The sequence below is a fragment of the Myotis lucifugus genome, unplaced genomic scaffold, assembly GCF_000147115.1.
Source record: "Myotis lucifugus unplaced genomic scaffold, Myoluc2.0 scaffold_174, whole genome shotgun sequence".
NCBI classification, from domain to species: Eukaryota; Metazoa; Chordata; class Mammalia; order Chiroptera; family Vespertilionidae; genus Myotis; species Myotis lucifugus.
The window spans coordinates 600,818-620,857 of NW_005871222.1; the positions used below are offsets into that span (position 1 = coordinate 600,818).

A 20,040-nucleotide genomic window follows, 5' to 3' on the forward strand; every position below is an offset into this window, starting at 1 on the left:
AGGGTGCAGTGCCCAACTCCCCCTGCCACGGGCCCTGCTCTGTGTGTGATGGGGTAGAGCCATAACCTCTCCATTGGCCCTGCCCTGAGTGTGACAGTGGCGGCGCCCCAACCCCCTGATCAGCCCTGCTCTGTGGGTAACAGGGGGCGGTGCCCCAACTCCCCTGATGGGCCCTGCTCTGTGCATGACAGGGGGCAACGCCCCAACCCCCTGATTGGCCCTGCTCTGTGCGTGACAGGGTACGGAGCCCCAAACCCCCTGATGGGCCCTGCTCGGTGCATGACAGGGGGTAATGCCCCAACCCCCTGATTGGCCCTGCTTTGTGCGTGACAGGTGGTGGCGCCGCAACTTCCCTATCAACCTGCCTTGAGTGTGACAGTGGGCGGTGCCCCAACCCCCCAATCGGCCGTACCCTGAGCGTGACTATGGGTGGCATTGCAACCTCCGGATCCGCCCTGCTCTGTGCATGACAGGGGGCAGCGCCCCAACTCCCCAATCGGCCCTGCTCTGAGCCTGACCAGGGGCTGCACCTAGGGATTGGGCCTGCCCTCTGCCCCCCGTGTGCAGGCCTAAGCCAGCAGGTTGTTATCTCCTGAGGGGTCCCAGACTGAGAGAGGACACAGGCCGGGCTGAGGGCCCCCCGCCAGTGCACAAATTTTTGTGCACCAGGCCTCTAGTATATATATATAGATTGACACAACTATTATCTATGAAAGAGCATATTTAAATAATGATAGGAATAACAAGGTAAGAGCCAAAGTTTGATTCCCAAAGGAGAAAAGTAATTAAGCCATAGTATAGGGTTCCTGAGAGTAGATAAATCTGAGGTACAGGTCCAAATTGATGTTATAAAGGTCAAAGGACAGGTCCTCATTTAATAAAAGGTAACGAGAAGACTATGGGTGTGTTTGTATATGTTGTTTTATCTGCCTGTAGAAAACTTAAAGCACTCTTACCTGGTAACATCTAATTTCTCTGTGTCAAGTCATCTTGGGGAAGAAGTGGGAGTTAAAGGATGTTCATTTAGTGGGGAGCAGGGAGAGTCATAGGTTTAAATTGGATAAACAATATTCTACATTTCATGGAAGAGTAAGCTTATGTAATGAATATAGCACTGAAAATAAGTTAAGCAAAGGCTTGTGGAAGTATAGTAAGGGACAGAGTTAACTCAGTTAAAAATTAGTGAAAGTCTCATAGAAATGATTTATGAGGTGCATCTAGAAAAATAGAAGATTATCAGCTAGAAAATGGAGAAACATTACTAGCAAAGGAAGTGCCATTTAGTGGAATAGGCATGAGAATACCTTCAAGAATTTCAGTGTGGCTAGAGTCATCGGCATGCAACAATGGTTCTGTGATGCTTTCAGGAAGGCATGAGCGGCTCTGTGGCTGTTTTAGATCCTCTGATAGCGGTTGCTCTTTTCTTCTCCCACCAAAAATGTCTAGGCAAGGATCAAAATTTAGCTGAGAGAATTAATGAAGAGGATGAAGCTACCATTCTTTTCTCGCTGGTTGGGTAATTTTACTCTCATTTCAAATGAAAAATTATGTGCTCATGGTTGCTCATGAAATCAATTTAAACCAAGAATAAAATATGTGTATTATTTTGCATCACTGTTTGTTATTCTAACTTTCACTGCTATGTGTATTTTGAGTAATGACTTCTGAAGAGTTAAAAATCCAATCTATTTTGGCACTGCTGTTAATGACATTAGAAAATTGATATTAATTACTAAAGTGAATACTACTAATAATAAGGTAATATTCTCATATTTAATAGCCAATGAAAGGATTAATAGCTATGCTTTAATTCATTCTTTTGCTACTAAGCTTAATGCATTTATGTCTAATTTTATTGCTATGCTTATTATTCTTAGGAGCTTTAATATGTTAACAATGTGTTTGTAGATATGTGCAAGAGCATATATTTTGTGATGATTTGGATTAAATGATTTTGAAAAACAATTCAGTGCTATCATTATTCATGGCATAAATGTTTTGTTATGCTCCATATTTACAGATATGTATCATGTTGACACTACATTCAAACATTGAGTTACATATGATATAAAAATCTAAAATGGTATTAACACACTATCAAACTTTGATGCAAGACTAATAATTAAATAAGGTTTACTCTATTAACAGCTGTAATATTTAAAATTACTAGAATCATACAACTCCTAGCTATTTAAGAGATGCTTTTTTGTCTTATTTCAATTTTCTAAGGATCTTGATTTTGCTGCTGTTTTATTCTTGTAATATATTAGTGTATTTTATATAAGTACATTTTCTTCCCTAACTGGTTTGTCTCAGTGGATAGAGCATAGGCCCATGGACTGAAAGGTCCCATGTTCAATTCCAGTCAAGGGCACATACCTCAGTTGTGGGTTCGATCCCCAGAAGGGAGCTTGCAGGAGGCAGCTGATCAATGTTTCCCTCTCATTGATGTTTCTATCTCTCGATCCCTCTTCTTTCCTTTCTCTAAAATCAATAAAAATGTGAAAAATTAAAAAAATAAGTACATTTTCTATATAGTGTGTTCTGTATTTCTATCATTTATCTATTTATCCATCTATAATTTTTTTAAACTTGGTTTTTGCCTCCTCCTTGTTTCATGCTCTGTGTCCAGTAAACAAAGAGATCTTGCTCAAAGTAGCTACATTGTGAATAGATGAATATGTATAATGAAATGTGTAATCTGTGAAGTGCTTTTAAATATCCAAGGACAGAGTTCAAAATTTTTAATTTAGACTATTTTATGTTGTTTTCCTCATAGCACTGCATTTTAGATAAATTCCTTTTTAAGATACTTTCATAATGGCCCCAAACTACCCTTATTTTTAAATAATATGAAAATGTAATTATTATGCATATTATTTAGACTATTTGACTACCCCAAAGGAACTCTATTACTAGAATTGGCTTAAATCATAACAACACTTATTGTTTATTTCATTTCCAGAATCAGCAGTTCAGCTGCTGATTCTGTGACAGACACTTCACCATTTCCTAATATATCCCATTCTTCTACTAGACAGCATGAGTATGTGGTGATGTCAAACAGATGGTATACGGCTGCAACTTCAAGCATCTTTTTTTTCACATTTATTTATTTATTTTTAAATCTTTATTGTTGAAAGTATGAAAGTATTACATATGTCCCCCTTTTTTTCCCCACTGACCCCTTCTAGCTCACACCCACCTATTCCCACTCCAGGCCTTCACCATACCACTGTCTGTGTCTATGGGTTATGCATAAATATGCATACAAGTTCTTTAGTTGATCTCTTCCCACCCATCCGTCCACCCCCAACTTCCCTCTGAGATTTGACAGTCTGTACCATGCTTCTGTGTATCTGAATCTATTTTCTTCATCAGTTTATTTTCATTAGATTGTACATATGAGTGAGATCATGTGATACTTCTCTTTCTCTGACTGGCTTATTTCACTAGGCATAATACTCTCTAGGTCCCTCCATGCTGTCTCAAAAGGTAAGAGATCCTTCTTTTTTACTGCTGTATAGTATTCCGTGGTATAAATGTACCATGGATTTTTTTTTTGTTTTGTTTTTACTATTAAGTTCTTTTTTTTTTGCTTTATTGATTAAGGTATTACATATGTGTCCTTATCCCCCCATTGCCCCCTTCCCACCCCCCCCACTCATGTCCTCACCCGCCTGGTGTCTGTGTCCATTGGTTAGGCTTATATGCATGCATACAAGTCCTGTAGTTGATCTCTCCTCCGAACCCCCACCCTCCCCTACCTTCCCTCTGAGGTTTGATGGTGTGATCGATGCTTCTCTGTCTCTGGTTCTGTTCTTGTTCATCAGTTTATGTTGTTCATTATATTCCACAAATGAGTGAGATCATGTGACATTTCTCTTTCTCTGACTGGCTTATTTTGCTTAGTAAAATGCTCTCCAGTTCCATCCATGCTGTTGCAAATGGTAAGAATTCCTTATTTTTTACCGCAGTGCAGTACCCCATTGTATAGATGTACCACAGTTTTTTAATCCACTCACCTGCTGATGGGCACTTAGGCTGTTTCCAAATCTTAGCTATGGTATTAAGTTCAAGCATCTTATCCACTCTTACTTCTCTAAACAAGGGAAACACACCCAAAGTTTTAAAATGTGTTTCTTTGTATAGTTTTGAAATCGAGTAGTATAATATGAGTAAATGTAATATAATTTATTACAATGTTTATTCATAGAGAACCCATGGTATATTTTACAACTTTGTTTCCTGGTTTACTACTAATCAACTGGGTTATTTCCATTTCATAAACTTTAGAAGTTCATTTTTCCTTTCTTTCTCCCTCTCTCTCTCAGAATTATTTAATTTTCTCAAATTCTATGCTTCTACAATCCAAAATCCAAACCAATAATTTTCCAGATATAAGAAAGTGAGCAAAAGGTTATTTTTATTATTCACATACATAAAAATACAATCTTTTTATTTTTTCCATTACTGGTGAAATATTAATATTAGAACATACTTGAGTTCATTTTTTTTTTCTTTTTAAGACCCTTCTTCAGGGACTTCAGCTTCTCCATAGGAAATTTTTTCTTAGCCTTTTAAAAATGTCTAGTACTCTCTATTATTATAAAAAATGTTAAATCATTGAATGCTAAGAGTTTTTTTTTCCTAACTCTTTTCTATTTCTACTGTTCCAATGATCTAATTTTTTGTTAATATTTCTGACATTATCTATTTCTACAAACTCCCACCAACATATAATTCTCTCTCTTGCAGTTCTCGCCATGGCCATCTCTGATTTCTAACACATATGAATGCCTCAATTATTTTTTGAATCAAATACTATCTACTCACTCATCTAGTATTTACTGTTCATCTGCCATATGCCAATTCCTAAGTAAGGGGCTAATGATATGTGATATAAAAATGCATGTTTCTGCAATTACTATAATTTTCAATAAATATACACAATTTCAATTTACTTTTTTTTGGTATCTATGATAGATGATAGATAGATAGATAGATAGATAGATAGATAGATAGATAGATAGAAATATGCACAATATAGAAAATGTACTTAAATAAGATACACTAACATATTAAAAGAACAAAATGGCAGCAAAATCAAGATCCTTAGAAAACTGAAGGAAGATAAAAAAGCATCTCTTAAATAGCTAAGAGTTATATGGTTTTAGTAATTTTAAATATTACAGCTGTTAACATAGTGAACCTTATTTAATTATTAGTCTTGCATCAAAGTTTGATAGAGTGTTAATATTGTTCTAGATTTTACCTAGTTACATACAGTAAAACCTCTGATATAACAGACTGATTCGGGTGAGGGGTTGCCAATAAAGCAGAAAGTCCATTATGTAAAAAAGTAGGTTTTTCCAAATATATATGTTAAAAAAATGACTACTTATTTAGTTTGCCTGTTTATAATTATGTATATGGGTTTGTTTAATTAAAAGTAAGTATGCATGAAAAGTTTAATTTCACAGAAAAGTTTTCTATAAGTATCACAGTAATTTTAAATTTATATTGAATAGGTCTAATAAATGTGTGCTCTCACTAGTCACCACGAGTAAACAAATGTACTGCTAGGGCGTGACAGCACAGTGGTAACATCATTGCAGAAAGTCATGCCACTTGACAGCAGAACCAATTGCCATGCTATGAGTTGTGATCACATGCTAATCATTCACTGAACAGTATTTACCAGCAGTGACACTTGGATTTAAATATGTAGACTATAGCTGTAGATATGTAATATTTATTTATGTTGGTGAAATTACTATTTTTTCCAACATATGGCCAATTGGTTAAAATTTGTTAAAAATAACAGTGAATTAACAGCAAAAAAATAACCTATTAATCCTATCTAATAAAGAGGGAATATGCTAATTGACCCTAATGATGTCACAAAGATAGTGGTGCCCACAGCCAATAAGAAGGGAATATGCTAATTGACTACCCTGCCCTCAAAGATGGCGGTGTCCACAGCCAATAAGGAGAGAATATGCTAATTGACTGCCCCGCCCTCAAAGATGGCAGCACCCACAGCCACAAGATAGCCAACAGGGGAGGGCAGTTAGGGGCAACCAGGCTGCAGGGGAGGGCAGTTTGGGGGAACTGGGCCTGCAGGGGAGGGCAGTTGGGGGGGACCAGGCTGGGAGGGGAGCAGTTAGGCATTGATTGGGCTGGCAGGGGAGTGGTTAGGGGGTGATCAGGCTTGCCGGTAGAAGCAGTTAGGGGCAAGCAGGCAGGCAGGCAGGCAAGCAGTTGGGAGCCAGCAGTCCCGGACTGTGAGAGGGATGTCCAACTGCCAGTTTAGGCCTGATGCCACAGGAATCATATGGTTCTTAAATTTTTCCAAGGGGTCCCAGATTGGAGAGGGTGCAGGCTGGGCTGAGGGACACACACACACCCCATGCACAAATTTTGTGCACTGGGCCTCTAGTTTAATTATAAGCATTGGTGAAAAGCATTTTAAATTTAATAGGGTGTTAATTTTTACATGTAACATACAGACCAGAAATTTTGCCTATTAAATCAAGGTCCACAAAATCAGGGGTTTAATGTATGCACTTCTTTCACTTGAGGTTTGTTTGTATTTTTGCAGTTTCATTTTACTAAAAAAAAAAAATCTTTAATTTATCAATTAATTTTATTTGTATGTCATCTATATTTAATTTTGGTAAATTATTCATGACTTGTTTTGTCCTCAGCAATGTATCTATTACCATTAACGTGGATCTTATTTTCCAGTTTATATGTGAAAAAATTAATTAAATTTATCGGGGTGACATTGTTTACTATGATTATATAGGTTTCAACTGTACAATTCTGTGATACAGCATCTGCATATTGCATCGTGGGTCCACCACCCAAAGTCAAATCTTCTTCCATCACCATATGTTTATCCTCCTTTCCCTTTACTAGCCCTCACCCAATCCCCTATTTCTCTGGTAACCACCATTCTGTTTTCCCTGTCTATGAGTTTTAATTTGTTTGTTAATTTGTTTCTTTCAGTTTTATATCCGACATGAGTGAAATCATATGGTTCTTATATTTTTCTGTCTCACTTTTTTCTCTTAGTATAATATTCTTAAGATCCATCTATGTTGTTGTAAATGACAGTATTTTGTCTTTTCTTCTGTCTTAGTGGTATTCCATTGCATATATGTACCACATCTTTTCTATCCAATAATCTATTGAAGAACGTTTTGGTTGTTTCCATGTCTTGGCTACTGTGAATAATCTTCAATGAACATAGGAGTGCATATATCTTTGTGAATATATATTTTACAAATGTTGGGAGTATATAACCAGAAGTGGGGTTGCTGAGTCATATGGTAACTCTATTCTTAATTTTTTGAAGAGCCTCAATACTATTTTCCCTAGTGACTGTAAAATTAATTTCTATAATACTTTGTCAATTGTGAAAATTAGCTTCAGAAAACAATGTGAGTTTAGGTCAAAGTTGAATAATATTTTAATTCTCAAAATGGAATTTGCTCTACAAAAGCCTAAATTTATATTTAAATATGATATAGTTTAGACATTTATTGGGATAATTCCAAGATAGGTTATTATATATTATAACATTAAACATATACTAGTATTGCCATCTTGCAAACTTTTACAACTAATTTAATGAATCATGAGATGCAACAGACTTGTTTGAGTTTAAAGCTTAACAGGGTTAAACAGATAGTTCATGCATTTTGTAATTATTATTCAGCACATTGAGGCATTCAGGTTCAGTAAATATTACACCCATTTAAACATAAACACACACACATATATGTAATGTTAATATAACATTTTCTTGAAACACATCCAGTGCTTCAAGTCTGTTAGGCTTAAATTTAGAATCTAATGGTATCATTAAATAAATGATTTGGTCTTTTACCTGAATGTCACACTCTACTAATTAGCACCTAAATTCAAGGAGAGAATGGTAGATCTTTTAGCATTTCGCTTTGACTTACTTTGTAATGTAACGGGAAGTTTTGGGTAAAATATACTGACAATTAAAATCTATTCAATATTTCATCTGCCTATCATCTATTTATTGGTTGGAGACATAAGGGGTAGGATGGATGGGATGGTAGTGAATAAAGTAATTTCTCTCTGTACCAGAGTAGAATCTCATTATAAGAGATTCTCTTATCAAAGATAGAAATATCAGTTTTCTATTTATTTTATAACCAGACAGTATACATTAATAGTATATAGAAGCAGACACAATTATTTGTAATCCTGCAGAATAGCAGGATAAATAAAAAAGGATAGCAATTTACACAAATAATGATAGATGTTTTACCTATCTGATATAACTTGCCTCATTAGTCTAGGTCTAGGATAAAATATAGTCTCATTTCTTGTTTTGCCAAATGATCACTTTTGCCATTATTGCCTTATTTCAGGAAGAGTGGTGTTTTCCTCATCAGGGAAATACAATTTTTTTATAAATCCAATTGTTCATAAAAAAAACACCTTTGATTGAGTTATTGAGTCTAAAATGAGGGTTTATTCAGGCTTATTGTACCAAGAAAAGAGACATCTGTTGTCTGATAAATTCATTTCTGTTATTTTATCTCACTATTCTATAGTAGTGCTGTTGAACAGCATACTCTCATAGAGGCTTTCTCTATTACAGGTATGACATTGCTTCTCCATTTCCTTGAATGGAGAACCTTGAAAACCATTCTTAGTCTGCAAAATTGGAATTCTCTTATTTCTTACACACACAATCACTTTTTCCTAAAGCTCAAATACCATCACGATAATAGGTATTTCAATGAGCAGTTAAGTTTTAGGATTCGTCAAACATTTTTTAAAACAATACTCTATCAAAATTACTTTAAATTTTTAAAAAACTAATTTGCCAACCCAGATTTGTCTTTTCTTTTTTTTAAAATTAAATCTTTATTGTTCAGATTATTACAGTTGTTCCTCTTTTTCCCCCCCATAGCTCCCCTCCACCTGGTTCCCACCCCACCCTCTGCCCTTACCCCCCCCCCCCCCGGCAAGGTGCGGATCCATAAGGGTATGATTTTTGGCCAGGCTCTTCCCCCACCCCCCCAACTCCTTTCCCCCCCCCAAAATAGTCAGTCCACTCCCTTTCTATGCCCCTGATTCTATTATATTCACCAGTTTATTCTGTCCATCAGATTATTTATTCACTTGATTTTTAGATTCACTTGTTGATAGATGTGTATTTGTTGTTTATAATTTGTATCTTTACCTTTTTCTTCTTCTTCCTCTTCTTAAAGGCTACCTTTCAGCATTTCATATAGTACTGGTTTGGTGGTGATGAACTCCTTTAGCTTTTTCTTATCTGTGAAGCTCTTTATCTGACCTTCAATTCTGAATGGTAGCTTTGCTGGGTAAAGTAATCTTGGTTGTAGGTTCTTGCTATTCATCACTTTGAATATTTCTTGCCACTCCCTTCTGGCCTGCAAAGTTTCTGTTGAGAAATCAGCTGACAGTCGTATGGGTACTCCCTTGTAGGTAACTGACTTTTTTCTCTTGCTGCTTTTAAGATTCTCTCTTTGTCTTTTGCTCTTGGCATTTTAATTATGATGGGTCTTGGTGTGGTCCTCTTTGGTGTCAGGGCCAGCCTGACAGGTTGAGCCGGGCTGAGGCAAGGAGGTGGGAATTGAGAAAAGAAAGAACGACAGGAAAGCGGGATAGGGAGGACTACAGCTCTCGAGGAACTGAAGCAAGTTTATTAGCCACACAATCCTATTTATACACAACACACTGAATAGGAGGTCTGTCAAGAGGAATGTATTCTTTGTTCCTCTTAATCTCTAAGGGAGGGACAGAACAGAAGGACAAGTTCTTGGTACAGCATATCTCAGTAAATAGTTACAGACTTCTTGGTAAGCTATGGAAGGCTGTTCTCATTCTACAAAGGTTGCTCTCATTCTACTGATAATCGCCATCCAAACAAGTCTGGGAAAACTGTGTAGGTAAGGGTCCCAGTCTTGCTAGCCCCTTCAGGTGCAAGGAACTTGACAGCTTACATCTGGCCCCCAACACTTTGGATTCCTTTTGTTTGAGGTTCTCTGCACTTCCTGGACTTGTAAGTCTATTTCTTTCATCAGGTAGGGGAAGTTTTCTGTCATTATTTCTTCAAATAGGTTTTCAATATCTTGCTCTCTCTCTTCTTCTGACACCCCCATAATTCGGATGTTGGTACGTTTGAAGTTGTCCCAGAGGCTCCTTACACTATCTTCATATTTTTGGATTCTTTTTTCTTTTTGTTTTTCCGGTTGGGTGTTTTTTGCTTCTTCGTATTTCAAATCTTTGACTTGATTCTTGCGATCTAGTCTGCTGTTGGAACTCTGTATAATATTTTTTATTTCAGCCAGTGTATGCTTAATTTCTACTTGGTCCTTTTTCATAACCTCAAGGTTCTCACTAGATTTCTTGAGGGTCTCACTAAGTTTATCGGCGGTTTCTAGAGAATTCTTGAAAACCTAAAAGTGTGGTTTTGAACTCTATATCCACTAGTTTGCTTTCCTCCATTTCTGTCATTTGTGACCTGTTTCTTTGTCTCTGCATTTTTTATGCTTCCCTGTGTTGATAGAGTGGCTTTCTGTGCTAGGTGTCCTATAGGGCCCAGTGGCTCAGCCTCCCCAATTACCTGAGGTGGACACTCTTGGTGTACCCCTTTGTGGGCTTTGTGCACAGTCTTGTTGTAGTTAAGCCTTGATTGTTGTAGGTATCACTGGGAGGAATTGACCTCCAGGCCTATTGGCTGTGAGAATCAGCTGTGTCTGCAGTGGGAGAACTTCTGTGCTGGAGACACCCTTCTGGGGCAAGACTTGCTTCAGTGGGGCTTTGGTGCTCACTGAGTCTGCCCCCTGAATGTGTCCCTTATGGATCTGAGGAGTTGTAACCTGGATGGTCCCACTCTGACCACTGGGTACACTGGCTCTTGGATCTCTAAGGAGGTGCTAATTTAGCCTCTGTCTGAGGCTACCAGCAGGAGCCCAGCTGTGAAGCAATGCAAGCTGCTGTGGGGCCTTGGGCCTTCTTTTGGAAGTTCTGGGTTTCTCTGACCCAGCTTCAGTTTGTTAGGTAATTTTCAGATTGTAAAGGGCCAGGCCTTTCATATGCAAAAGCCTCTGTGCATAGCTTGGGTGGGGCAGGGTCTCTGGGGATCAACAGGGGAGAGCAAGCAGCTATGGCTGCTCCTCAGTCCTACCCTAAGAGGCCCCGCATCTCAGTGTCCTGGTAATCGCTGCAAGCACCTCTGAGAGAAAGCCTCCCTCGAGTTCCGACTGATGCCAGACAGTCCAGTTTCTCCCCGTATGAGTCTGGGTCTTCAGAGACTCTCCCAGAACTGGAGTTCAGAGCAGTCAGGAGCTTGAGACTCCCTCCCGATTGAAAAAGACAACTGTGTCCTCAGTTGCCAGCCCTTTCCACATGCGCCTTCATACCTCTGCACTTTAATTCCGCACCTCCTCTGAGTCTCAGTGTGCTTTTCTCTTTCCTTCTAGTTGTAGAATTTCCACTCAGCCAGCCTTCCTGTGGTTCTGGATGATGTCCGTTTTGTCTTTTAGTTGTATTTTTGAAGTGGTTGTATGAGGCAACAATTTCCGGTGTTTACCTATGCCTCCATCTTGGTTTCTCAGATTTGTCTTTTTTTCAATAAAATTGTATTTAATTATATTTCTATGCCTTTCTGGCACTAGACTTTACATGTGTTGCCAAAATCCCATATGTTTTTCTGATTTTGAACATGAGAATGTTTGGTCATTCCATTCCCCATTTCCCATAACATCCTGGGCTCTATATGGAAAAATACCATCAATTCCCAATAGCATCATTGCATTCCAAAGGGGTAGCAACTTTTGTGAAGGTAATCACCTGCCAGGATTATATCAGCAGAATTAAAAGAGCCATTCTTATCCTACAGTATAATCAAAGAAGACCAATCTCCCCCCGGCTAGCCCCACCTCCGATGGGCCCCCACCACCCCTATTGGCCTGCGGCCCCCTCCCAAGTCAGCTCTGCCCCCGATTGGCCTTCCCACACCAATCGGGTGTGGGGCTGGCCAGCCAACCTCCCACGGCCCCTCCCCCAGCCTCTGACCCCTCATTGGCCCCTCCCACCCTATTCAGGGGCAGGGCCAGCTGGCCCACCACTCACAGCTCCTCCCCATGGGCATCCCCACCCCCAATTGACCCCCTCACCCCAATCAGGGGTGGGGCCCGCTGGCCAATCACCTGCAGCCACTCCCTCCAGCCAGCCTGGCCCTGATCAGGTTCCCATAGTGGCGGGCTGGCTGGCCAACCTCCCGCCTCCTCCTCCGAACAGGCCCAGCCCTGATCTGCCCCAATTGGTGCAAGGCTGGCCGGACCCTACCGGTGCACAAATTCATGCACTGGGCCTCTAGTAACAATAATAACAAGATGACAAGCAACAACAACAGTCTTAATTAACTAGCTACTATATTTTCATTACTTAAGTGACAAATGGAAAGGGAAATTATATGAAAACTTCTCTTAAACATAGATGACATTGCTTTAATGGTGTCTGTAACCTAACTAGAATTATTAAACAAACTGCTTCTCATTTTATAAGTTTGGGAGGATGGGGAAATATGAAGAAAGATGCATACTAGGTATATCATGACATTCATATGGCATTCTTAGATTTTCTTGAGTTAGTCTTAAATTGTCAATGGTTTTGTCATCCAGAGCTCACTTTAAACCCATTTGCTTATGCATGCAGTGAACAGAACATAAAGATTGAAAATTAGTGGGAAAATATTAAATGAGGAGATTTTTGAACAATCCCTGGATAGATGCTTTAGTCTCTTTGTAGGGCTATATAATTCAGTTGTGCACCTTGCGCCATGTCCTTACATAGTAAAACAGGTAGGAACTTCAGGCAGCCCATGCTCAGTTGCTCAAATGTCTGCATAAGTTTGTATTTATCCCAAAAGTACAGATGCCTTTTTATAATTTGTTATCCCATAAGGGAAACTATTTTTTCATGTAGTCTTCCTGGAGAGAGAGGAATATATAATTTGTTTAAGACACTTTGTATTAACAGAAGCCTGATTATTTTCTCTGTAATGACAGTAAAATTTCGTAGTATTTTTGGCTAAATTATTCATCTATGACTAAGGAAATGAGCTTCTCTCTCTCTCTCTCTCTCTCTCTATATATATATATATATATATATATATATATATATATATATATAGTATTTGATAGTTAAAACATTTCCATGTGCCACTTATTAAATAAGAAAAAAAAGGTTAGGTTAGTTCAAGTATTATTTGTAATATTAGCCATACCTAGACCAAGCCAAAGAGAAATGTCTATCTAAGGTACTCTCCCAGTCATCTTAGGGATTTATAGTCTTAAATTGTTTTTTGAATGATAAAAAGCAAAGTATCACTAAGAATTTATTCATTTCTCCATTCTCCAATCTTCACTTTGCCTGTTTAAACAATACTTATATTCTTCCTAGTTGGGCAACACATTCACGCTTGCTGCCAAAAAGACAGAACATCTGAAATCTGTTTTTAAGCAGTGTCACTTTTTCAAAGTAATAGGCACAACAAGAAGAAAAGAAACATCTGCTATCTGCAGATTTTTCCCCTCTTTTCCCCCCAACATCAATCTAGCAAGACTTTGGCAAGCAGCTCCTTGCGCACTAAGTCACAGAAATGTCAAAGGGGAGTAGAAATGAGAGTGGACACCTCTGTTGAAATGTCACTTTGAAAGTAAATAAAATCAATTGAAAAAATGCCATCTAAAAACAAAAAAGTTGGCAGCCGGATAAGTTGCACTGTACCATAGGCAGTTGAAGTAGCCACATACAGAAATGAGCCTTTTTTCCTACAGCATTTTTCATAAAATGGTAAAACACAATAGACATGAGCCCCAGTTTAAAATTCAGTGGCATTTTATTGCCTTGAAATTGCTTAATTAAGACTATTTTCTACTGAAAGTAAACTGGTATTTTAAATAAAACCATGTATTATATGTGAAAAATCTTAAGTTATTTTTATTTATAAAATTGCCTTCAGAAATATTAGTATTAAGTGTCAGAACAATTCACTATGCAGTAAGGTGTAAAGCTCATAGATTGAGGATCTCTGGGTTTAGATTTTCAGCTCCACCATTTTAGCTCTGTTGTCTGTGAGCAAGTTACTTGAACTCCCAAGTGTCCAATTTTCTAATCTGTAAATTTTGATCGTAATAGTATCTAACTGTATATTTTTGAGTATTAAGAACAAAGTACTTAGAATTGTACCTAGCATGCATACATACTCAGTAAATTTTGCTTATCATTATTAATTAAAGTAGCCCCAGTGATTCATTGGCATTTTTTTCTATTACAAACATATAATAAACAAGCAGTTTCCTCTTCTAATTTTCATTTACTGTGTTTCTGGAATGACCAAAGGTGTTGACTCCAAGCAAACAATGGTGTGTGTAAACACTCCTTACAGAGCCATCAGTAAATCTGATGAAAATGGAAATGACTTAAAAACTTGATGATTCAAGGTACAGTGTAGTCTTCAAACAACTAAATGCAGCAAAATTAAGGTCATTATAATAGAAAAAAGATGATTAGGCAATCATTATTGGGCATGATGGTTTTGCTGAACTGATGTAGCACTTATTATCTAGAGTTAGTGTGGAAAACTCCAGATCTCTAAAGGACCTTCATAACATTTGCTTGTTTAATTTCCAGACTCATCTACAACTAACAGCCTTGTCTAAATCCTCAAATCTCTCACTTACATTATGCAGATTTTGCATAGCTAGAAGAATTGTCTAGAAAATCTAAACCCAGAGAAACTGAATAACCTCACATGATTTATTTGGGAGTCTAAGGGCAAATTTACATTGCAGTTTTATTAAAAACTTCATTGTGTGTTTTTTTTGTTTTTGTTTTTGTTTTTTACTTATTTACTTTTTAACTTTAAAAAAATCTCCTGCTCCCTGGGTTATTTTGTCAGTTCTGAAACATGGTCATTGGTGTAGGCCATATACAAATGTGGAGAATCTGTGAAGTTCCTCTTCTCCTTAGCAATGACCCTGGTCTTCTCCCTCCTCAGGATTCAGGTGGATGTGCATGAACTTCAACTGTGGAAAACTAATATATGTTCTTCATTAGCATCACCTTTTATTTTTTCTAGTACTTGAAGTAAGTTCTCCTTTGTTTATCTTTTGCTAAAATGATATTCCTAGGGAAGTCCAATACTTTAGAGTGGCATTCCTGAAGCTGTTGAATATCAGCCTAGAGAAAATGCTATTGTAAATTTTTAAAAACTACAAATGACCCATGCCTTCTTTTTTTATGGGTAAAGATCTTCCAGAATTAATGTTCTGCCAGACAAACTCATTGAGGTATCTGAGAGTGGGTCATCTTGCAGTTTGTCAAATAAGTCAAAATAGAGCTATTTGTAAATTTTTACTGGCTGGCCTTTTACTTCTGTGTTTCTCTGACACCTGGAAGTAACTAGCTGCTGCCACTCCCTGTGCACTCCCTGTGGAGGTTTATATGTAGAACCATGCCACTTGAGATGGGCATCATGTGTACCTATGGCCTTTCTGCAAGGAGTGTCACAAGATAGAAATATAGGGACTTTTAACCTATGGTCTTTCTTCCTTGATCTGATAATACAAATCCATGTCCTGAACCATTATTAAAATTATAATAGTAAAATAATAAAATGTTATTATTATAAAATGTGTTATGATAACTAGCATGAATAATTATTAGAAACTAGCGGCCTGGTGCACGGATTCATGAAGAAAATTAATTAAAAGGAATATTTTCATATCGCTATTCACCCTTTCTCTATAATAGAAGTGTCAACCAAATTCAAGATCAACAATGACAGATCGAAACACACATGTGCAATTGGTGCCAGCGAGAGCTTTATATGTATCGTGCATGCGATAGTCAACACAGCCTTTTATATGTAGAGAATAAACTTGCTTAATTAGACCCACTTTCTGATGTAGCTAAACTTTTCCAGCGCAATGAAGCACCCCAACTTCTCTTTCAGGAAATTGTCAGCAATATAGCAGTAAATATCAACATGAAGCAGATTATTATTGTAGATCACACAGGGTAAAATATTTGTAGAGAACAAAGGGTAAAATATTTAACTGCAGAAGTATTTGACTATTTTCTGCGCAGTGAGAAAACCTGAAGTCATTTTCAAGGTCCACCATTTCTTACTTCTTTTCAGTCATTTCAAGTTTCTAAATTTTCTAAATCTCCATTTTCAAGCTAATGAAAAGAAAATAGGATTCCACTGAGTCTCCTATCTACCTAATCCAGGACTTCTGTGAGGATCAAATGAGATGAGGCACAGGAAAATGCTTCACAGACATTTGGTTACAGTGTGAAATGTTTCCATTTGGCTATAAAGCAAGTCATGTTCCTGGGCTGAAGAACTGCAAGGAGGCTAGTCACCTAGGAGAGGAAGCAGGGCATTGCTACGTGACATCATGACCCAGATGGACACTTAACATACTAGCCTTTTATAGGTATAGACTAGTGGCCCAGTACACAAAATTCATGCATGGGGGAGGTTCCCTCAGCCCAGCCTGCACCCTCCCCAATCAGGGACCCCTTGGGGCATGTCTAACTGCCAGTCGGACATACCTCTTGCAATCTGGGACTGCTGGCTCCTAACCGCTCACCTGCCTGCTGGCTTGATCCCCTAACTGCTTTCCCCTGCTGGCCTGATCTCCCTAACTGCTCTCCCCTGCCAGCCTGATCACCCCTATCTCCTCTGCCTTGGCCCCGCCACCATGGCTTTGTCTGAAAGGATGTCTGGAAAGTTGTCAGGTCTAATTAGCATATTACCCTTTTATTAGTATAGATTGATTTCAGAGAGGGAGGGAGATAGAAACATCAATGATGAGAGAATCATTGATTGGCTGCCTCTTGCACTCCCCACACTGGGGATCAAGCCCACAACCCAGGCATGTGTCCTGACTGGAAATTGAACTCCAGGCCCTTCAGTCCTCAGGCGGAGGCTTTATCCACTGAGAAACACTGGCCGGGGCTACACTTTCCCTTTCCAATGGGATGTGTTCTGTCTGCTGGAGCTGAAACACTGAAGCTGTCTCACTGGGGCAGAGTGGGGTGTACTGGGAAGCTCAGGGCAGAGTGGGTGCACTGGGTTGGAGCAGGTGGAGCCCCCTGAAAGCTGGAGAGGGGCCTCGTTTAACAGACGCACTGTTTCATGGCTGTGCTGTCTCACAGTTGAGCAGCCATACTGTTGGGCTGTGCAACAGTCAGCGACAGTTTACACAACTGAACTGTCTGCACAGATAGCTTCCTCCTCACCACACCCCCAAGCTGGGGGTTCCTCTTAGGGTTGAAGTGACTCCGACCACCCTTGGTTGGTAGCCCAATCAGCCACTTTGGAAAGAAAACTGGGGACTCCTGATTTTATGTGAATGTTCCAATTTCTTAAGTTGGCAACAAATGCGAACTTCAGATGTTTGGGCCAAACCAGAGAGGCGGTCAGGCCTGGTGTCCAGGCCACTGGGCAGCACTGGGCTCAGCCCAGTTGTAAAGGGACCCTAGGCGTCTGGGCAGGTGAAGGGGTTGAGGGTGCGCTTGGCTAATTCAGATGTCATCCCACTTGGTTTTGTTGGTGTTTTTTTGTGTGTGTGTTTTTTTCCACTGATCACAATTTATTATAATCTGTTGGCAGCATAGATAGATATTAGTTACCAGAACTATGTCTTTATAGAAGTGGACAGTATGTAGACATTCTATGGGGAACCGTGTGCAGTTTCTTTTTTATTGTTGTTGTTAATGAAAATAAGCTTTATTACATCAAGTAATAAATATATACAAAGATGCAAACACTATTAGTCACTTTCTCCCAGATGTTTGGATCCACTGATGGGAAAGGCAGAACTGAAATCTACATACATCCTTAGGGGAAATTTCAGGGGTCCTTGTCAGGCGAGGTTCAAGGTTGAGGTTCAATAAGTTGCTCTTTCTTCTGTATTTATAACTTGTGCATTTTAAAGATTGACTTCAAAGTAATAATAGTCATGCAAATGCTTAAGCAAAAAAAAAAAGAAAAGTTACATTGAGCAGAATTTATACTGTGTGGTGAACGGGCACTGGCTACTAAAGTGCTGCCTCAGGACTTGCTGAAACAAACCCTCAGAGTTGGATCAGCTCAGAAGAGAAACAAAGAACCATGTGAGTAACAGAAATGTATCCAGAAGAGAAACACAGTATCTGGGAGGCCAACCACAGTTTTCTGTGATAGGTAACTGATGTGCACCATGTAAATCAATGCTTTAAAAAAAACACACACACACAAAACGCCCTGGGTAGTTCCTAACTAATATGCAAACCTAATGACTGCAAAAATCTCTTCTCCATCTCAGCAATGGGAGGATTGGAGCCTGATGAACCACGGGAGGGGCATGGGGAGGAGAAACCAAGCTGTTACCGTTTGAAACCAAGTTTCATCTGAAGGGGGGGCGGGGCATGATCTGTCACTTCTTGGAAGAAGAGGGAAAGCTTTTCACAATGACTCGGAGACTAGGACCTGGCCTTCCGCTCTGTCTTGGCCAAGCACTCCCAAACCAGCCCTCTTGTGTGGATGATGCCTCATTTCAGTCTCTCCATCGTGCTCTTGCTACCCGTGTACATGGTCAGATCTTCTTCCCCAGCTCTTCGATGATGGCCAGCAGCTCAACATATTTGCTCGGGGGCACCTGGCTATTCCCTGCATGTATCCTAGAGATGGTGGTCGTAGTCACTCATCAGCTGGCGGTACTGGGAGGACGTTTGCCATGCTGGTGGAAGGCGGGTGGACTCCCAGTGGTGTTGAGGGAGGTGGCGGGCATGTGCGCGGTCAAGTTCAGTTTGTAAGGCATCCACCTGGGCGTGTGCACACCGAGCTCCTGTGCACTTTTTCTTGTTGACAGCTTGGGTCGCACAGGCAAATATGGCTGTCCCTCACCCTGACACCCCGGCAGTATCATGATCTTTCAGTTTCTTGTGATGTTCTGCTTGTGCCACTCAATTTGTTTCTGCAGAAGCTCAATCTCCTTTTTATGATGAGTGATCTCTTCTTCATGTTGTTTCTTCAAGGCTGCCAGTTGTTCTTTAGTCCGCTCTTGGAAGTATCATTCCTCTTCAGCCTTCTCTTTTTTTTGCGAAGGTCCCACCGGCTTCCATGATCGTGCCGGTCTCGGAACTGAAATTTGCTGAATGTTAGCAGCCAAAGCCTCCGGCTTGCATGGTCCTCACTCCCCACACTCTGAGCCACAGCCATGCTGCCAACACAGAGACTGTCATGGTTGTCAGTGCGGTGCAGCTCCGGACCACCCCACTTTAAACACCAACCCTCCTTGGACAGGCCTTGAAGGTCTTTTTACCTTCTGTCTGCTCATGTTCAAGTGCCAGCAGCGCTGGTCCATTGGTGCCTGGCTTGTCCTCTGCAGATTCAGCCTGCAGGACTACTAAGGGATCCAGTCCAAGGGAGGGGAAGAGGCCTCAGTGCCTGAGGCCAAGTTCCAGGAGGCCGGCAGCGCTGTCAGGATCCTGGTCTGTTGGTGCCTGGCCTGTCCTCTTGAGATTGACCCTGCAGGACTACTAAGGAAGCCAGTCCCCAGTTCTGCTCTGCTTCCGATGCTGCCTGCACAAAATCCTCCTGTTCCTCTTGTTCGGTTGTGACCCATTATGGGATCCTGGCCTAATTAGAAGTCTGTTGCATGAAGTTTTGCACAATAGGCCTTCCTTCCCCTGGCTGCTGGCACCAGTTTTCCTCCGGCACCTGGGACCCACGCCTTTGGTCTGGCCTCAGCGAGGGTTGTCTTCTCTGCTGCAGCTGTAGTGGAGAAGCCAAGCCTCTTCAATCTTCAGTCTTCAGTCTTCAGTCTTTAGTCTTCAGTCTTCAGTCTTCACTCTAGCTGGAGCCTTCAGTCTTCGCTCCACACCTGTGTATGCAAATTAACCACCATCTTTTTGGGGGTTAATTTGCATAGTCGCTCTGATTGGCTGGTGGGCGTAGCA

General features: G+C 39.9%; 2 pseudogenes; both read right to left on the reverse strand.

Moving 5' to 3' along the window:
- Window positions 1-18,561: 18,561 nt before the first annotated feature.
- On the reverse strand, window positions 18,562-18,899 carry LOC102422900 (annotated as a pseudogene).
- Window positions 18,900-19,013: 114 nt separating this feature from the next.
- On the reverse strand, window positions 19,014-19,323 carry LOC111827489 (annotated as a pseudogene).
- Window positions 19,324-20,040: the final 717 nt, after the last annotated feature.